The following is a 5,255-nucleotide window of genomic DNA, read 5'->3' on the forward strand; positions in this document are numbered from 1 at the left end:
ACATGTTGTTTTCCGGTAGTTTTCCAGAATTTTCCGGAGTTTTCCGTTTGTTTTCCAGTGTTTTCCGGTTTATAGTATAGCCCCTACTCATCATGGAATTCCTACAAGCAAGGGTATACTTCCAATCACGCCAACGTTTACACGGGACCAGGGTTTTTCGTTAAATTCTAATGACTTGACGCTAAACGAAAATTGGAAAAACCCAAGACACTTATGTTCGAATTTATTTGTTGAAAATATGATTACCGTACAGATTAAAATGACAAAATATGTGACAAATACTGTCTAAGAAAAATTCGATGATCGGGATTCCTTTATTTCCCGCGTATTTCTTATTCTCCTGTAAAAATTAGAACTACCTGGAAATTCACAATGAATCGAAGAAATCCCATGTGCTGATAATTCGAGAAGGCGTATATTTTAAATTCCATTTAAAGACATGTCTTCTATCCCTGCCCCCCGCCCCACACAATAACCGTTAATTTTGTTAAGTTTTCAATTTCTGTCAGTTTTATTTTCTTTAAACGTAACCTAATAGGCCTATTATAATATTTATACTTGTAATAATAAAGACCGAATTTAATTTATTAAAATTCTTAGAAATAAGTGTAAAAAAGGGTGCATATTTTTTCTTTAATAGTGCGTATATTTTAAATTCCATTTAAAGACATGTCTTCTATCCCTGCCCCCCGCCCCACACAATAACCGTTAATTTTGTTAAGTTTTCAATTTCTGTCAGTTTTATTTTCTTTAAACGTAACCTAATAGGCCTATTATAATATTTATACTTGTAATAATAAAGACCGAATTTAATTTATTAAAATTCTTAGAAATAAGTGTAAAAAAGGGTGCATATTTTTTCTTTAATAGTGCCTTATGTTATAGTTCTTTATTTTTTCATGCGGGGGGGGGGGGTGTACTTAGTATTTCATCAGCGTAGATTTATTAAAAGACGTTTTGGCTATCGCCACTGATCGGACATGTTTGCATTACAAAGTATGCACCAATATGTATATACACTGATTTACATTCAATCGTTTCAGTTTTTACTCTAATTTCAAATCAGTTATGTTCGGCGAAATACACCAGAAGTCTCAACCGAATGTCAATCTCTAGCGTCTAGTTATTCCAGTCTACACCGTTAGTATTGATTGCGCATGCTCTCCAGATAAGAATGTGCCGTCACCGTTTGGAATGACTTGTGGAATATGTGCAGTCTCGTTCTTGGAGTCTCTTGTTACAAATGGCGCTGAAATGCATTGTCGTGCACGATTCGTGTACCAATGGTAAAATGTTTATTTTGTCTTAAAAATTGGATTTCAGAAGCCCATCTTTCCCGGTAAGATCACAAAATCAACTTTCATTTAAATTGACAAATAATTCGTGTTTTCAATGTCGAAGAGTTTGGATGATATTGAGTTAGAGACATAGGTACTTTAAGTTTGGTGAGAAGTCAGCCATTAAATTATCTCGAAATCTGATTTTGGTCGAAAAACTGTAAATAATAATTATTTTATTACTATAGAATTATTAACACGTAAGAGCGAATAGGCTCTAATGACTGAACAAGGCATCATTAATCAAGATTAGCGTAGGTGTAGTGTAGGTAATAGGGAAAAGTTATTTTAAACAAGCCAATATCTTATAACAATAAATTATGGTAAATTACAATGGCGAAGCCGATCAGGATCTTTCAACTCGACGTGAATGGGCTTCGGTCTCCTTTGATAGAAATCAAACAATATGTCAACAAAAACAATCCTGATCTGTGCATACAGGAGACAATAGATTAACGTGTTGCCCACGTTTTCCAGTACCACAGAAATTTTTTTTTCGTCTAATTGAGAGAGCGAGAGAGAGAGAGAGAGATGGGGTTTAACGTCCACTCGACACGAACTAGGTCATTTCGGGACTAACATATGGCTCAATTTTATTTCAATAATTCGCTTGCGCGTAGGGATCTTTAGTAGTGGGTTCAACCGGAGGACCCGGAGAAAACCCACGAGTTTGGAAAGGCGACCCGACCCGACCCGAACCGACCCAACTCCTTGTCACGTACAACCGTGGAAACGAAACCGCGCCAGTTGACTCAATGACAGACCATATGATACAACACGCACACGCTAACCATTCGCCCCCCTCTCCCCTTCCAGGAGACAAGACGAACTTAAAAAAAAATGACATCAATTGTTTTATTTTGGGATTTTTACTAATATTCAAATCACTTGATTTGATATCTGTTTATCTGGTGCAATGTCTATTTTCTGTCTTGTCCGCAGGTTTATCTTGTATATTTTTGTTTTACGTGTAGTGCGGTCCTCCTGCACTTACTATTAAGAGTAAATAATTTAATTAAATCAACCTGTCCATAATATGATATCTATTATATTGGACGTTAAATCAGTAATAAACAACACATAAAATTAGACAGTTATACAATGTTTAGATACGGCAGGAAGGCTATGGGGAACCTGTTCCCAACGCCTCCCGCATACTCCCCGTAGTGTTTTGTTTGATTAGAGTAATGCCACTAAACACTGCTTTAATAGAAGCAAATTTATGTTCCAAATTATAACTGGTCAATAGTCCGATTAACAACCAATAGCTAACTGCGTAACAATATGATTAAGCTTTATAAACAAAACTCCAAATTGGACCAAATATGTTTACATAACGTTACGTCATGACTCACGATTTTATTATGGCCAATTAATCAGTCCATAGCAGAATTTTGCAGAAAAACTAATTGCGTGACAAATGAGGCTATCAACACGGATACAACTTGCTATCAACACGGATACAACGTTAACAATACTGTATGTAGACGAACAAGACTTTCGCCGTTTTTTTAAAATACCTTAAATCACTGTCCAAAGTTTTAGGGAAGACCCCAGATTAAACGAAGGGCTGTCATGTTGCTGTACTTCGGATAGATTTGATTTAACGGGACGAATAGACACACTCTCTCAAAAGCTCAAGTATCAGAAGCCAATCCAGCAATGGGCAGAGACGGATTTCTGGGGCCATTGCTTCAGGAATATGCGCCTCCCGAGGCTCATTAATTTCCATTGGATGTACATCCACCGAGGCAAAAAATGCCCAGTGGAACCTAAGTATAAGTCTTGTAATTCAGTATGCAAATGAGGCTCGTCGTAGATTCCATATAAGGCATAGGTTCTAATATGCTAAGTTCTATTATGCATTTGTCTCTAATGCAGAAAGGAGAGAAGTGTAATGTGCTATTATACCGTATTTTGTATTATTGAAAAGTGTACTCTGTATTTTAACACTGTGACATTGGTATTGTGGAGCAATGGAAATTGAAAAGTATAAAACTAAAATACGTATTTCGAACTTCAGACATTTGCATTTTGCACCGTGAACATTGAAATAATATTGGCAACGTTAATCTTCCATAGAAACCAAGAAGTACAATATTATCTACAAATCGTAATTTCGCGCTGACTGAAATGGTTTCTTTTAAAATGTCTAATGGAAATAATTACACGTACAACACAAGTAATGTAACAATCTAGATTGTGTAGCACTATTTGTTTATAAAACGTTACCTATTAATTCATTATACATACAGGAAGAATGTATATATATGTAGTAGGCATACTTTGTATGATATATACACCACAAGGTAAGAATTTCAAATTATTAAAACTATACACACAGGTTAAGAGTCTACAATTATAAAAATATATATTTTGACTTTCAGGGTGGCATTTCCATATTATAGTAATTCTGTCACATGTTTGTATTCTATTGCTGGCATTTTTTGGTGTAGAAATACATGAAATGGGGTTTAACGCCCCACCCTTTCTGCGGCGACTGGACTAATGAAGACGGTGGAATACCAATGATGTCATGTAAAAATCAGGCGTTTCTGGTCTTACTCTAATTTCTTATCAGTTATGTTCGGCGAAATACGCCAGAAGTCTCAATCGAATGACAATCTCTAGCGTCTGATTATTCCAGTCTACACCGTTAGTATTTTTTGCGCATGCTCTCCAGATAAGAATATAGCGTCGCCGTTTGACATGACTTGTGGAATATTTCTAGCCTCGTTCTTCAATTCAATTGTTACAAATGGCGCTGAAACACATTATGGTACACTCGTGTACCAATGGTAAAATGTCTATTTTGTCTTAAATATTGGATATCAGAAGCCCATCTCTTCCCGGCAAGATCACAACATCAATGTTAATTTAAATTGACAACTAATTCGTGTTTTCAATGTCGAAGACTTTGGGTGATATTAGAGACTTCGCTACTTTAAGTAAACATCACACTTGTAACACAAAGTACAATCTCGTCTAAGGTATGTCGCCCGGAGCAACAAACCACCCCACATTTTAATAAGATTCAACATTATTTTTTTTAATAGCTCAGCGTCTGTCGAGTGACTTCACTCCCTCCAGGAATTTGTAGGCTTGGTACTAGACTAATACTGATGGTGATCTTGGTAGATAACTGCCATCTTGTTGTAATGGAATTAAGCTCCGCTCAGCGATTCATACGTAGGCAGCGCGAAAATCTGCCAAAACTACAAAAGTGCACTGACGTAACGTATCACGATGCGGATACGTGATACGAATGGGGCAATCCGCTTACCAAAAGTCTCTATTAAACTGACAAACGAGACCAAAATGACTGCCAAAGTTACTATTGCATTGTGATGTTTTTCTTTAGCGGGAAAATAAGAGTCACATGACTCTTGTGGTTAATCAAACACTCATGAACATAATTAATGTATGAGACGAAACATCAAAACTAATATTATAATTAAAATGAACAATACAAAATTAACGTTTTAAGGTTTTCTGTTCATAACAAAATATACTAATATATCGCGTTATATCTTTATGCTAAAGTGCGTACATTTTATGAGGATTTTCTAGTGTAGATGTATTATTGACTGCTGAGGCATATCAGCCACTTTTTAAAAGCTGCACTGGCGAAGGTATGTCGCCGTCATCAGGATATTGTTTAAAATTGTATAATGTCTGTTTCAACGCCGATCTATTTCACAATTAGAAAGGGGGTCACGGTGGCTAAGTGGGCAAGACGCTGGCCTGCTAGCCTGGAAGTCGGGTTTTCGATCCCTGCATTGGCCGAGAAAGTTCATATAGATTTTCCGGCGTGGTTCCCCCTTGTCTAGTCGTTCGGATGGGACGAAAAACCGAGGTCCCGTGTACACATTGGCGTGCACGTAAAAGATCCCTTGACAGTTGGAATTAGAAATAAGA

Source organism: Patella vulgata, chromosome 8 (assembly GCF_932274485.2).
Source record: "Patella vulgata chromosome 8, xgPatVulg1.2, whole genome shotgun sequence".
NCBI lineage: Eukaryota > Metazoa > Mollusca > Gastropoda > Patellidae > Patella > Patella vulgata.